The sequence below is a fragment of the Galeopterus variegatus genome, unplaced genomic scaffold, assembly GCF_000696425.1.
Source record: "Galeopterus variegatus unplaced genomic scaffold, G_variegatus-3.0.2 Scaffold2041, whole genome shotgun sequence".
In the NCBI taxonomy this organism is placed as follows: domain Eukaryota; kingdom Metazoa; phylum Chordata; class Mammalia; order Dermoptera; family Cynocephalidae; genus Galeopterus; species Galeopterus variegatus.
The window spans coordinates 1-964 of NW_007728152.1; positions in this window are offsets into that span (position 1 = coordinate 1).

Here is a 964-nt window from a genome sequence, read left to right on the forward strand (position 1 = left end):
CAAGCTTATACCCTCAACTTTCACCTCTCATTGAAATCCAGACTCATGTATCCACCTCTCCGCTTGATTTCTCCACTTGGATGTCTACGAGGCTTTTCTAGCAGATATCAATGTGGCTCACTCCCTCACCAGAAGACTTCCCAGATCTGACCACACTGTTTATTATAGATCCTACCACTATCTACATACTATACATCTTATTTATTTTTATTTTATGAATTATCAGTAAAATATAAACTCCAAAAGGGCACATAATTTTGTCTGTTTTGTTAATATGATATTCTCAGAGTCCAAAGAAGTGGCTGACAGGTACTCAATAAATACTTGTTAAATAAAGAAATAATAGTTACTTTGACTTAACATGATCAAAACAGAACTCTTTCCCTCTTCCTCATGAAACATGCGCTTTCTTTGGTCTTCCCCATCTTTGTAAATGGCACCTAACTATCTGGCTAGTTACTTAAGACCAAACCCTAGAATTCTCCTTAACCCCTTTCTTCTTCTCCACCCCCCACATTTATTTGTTTTATTATTTATTTATTTATTTACTTATTTTCCTTTTTGTCTTTTTTCGTGTCCGGCAACAGACCGCAACCCTCAGTGTCGCGCCCGTACCGGACCGGGACCGGCAACGGGATTGCAACCCTCGGTGCTGCGCCCGCCCCTCGCTCAGCCAGTGAGCGGGAACCGGTCTGTATGTGGGATCCGAACCCTCGGCGGGAGCGCCGCCGCGCTCCCAAACAGCGCACTGTAGCAGTGCGCCACCAGGCCGGCCCCCACCCCCCACATTTAAAGTATCAGTAACACCTGGCAAACACATGCAAAATATATCCCACATATCTCGACTTCTCTCCATCTCCATACCTTAGTCCAAACCATCATTACCTCTTAACTGGACCAGTCCAATAACTTCATAACTAATCTCCTTGCCCCTCTGCAATCCATTCCTCAAATAGTAGCTAGA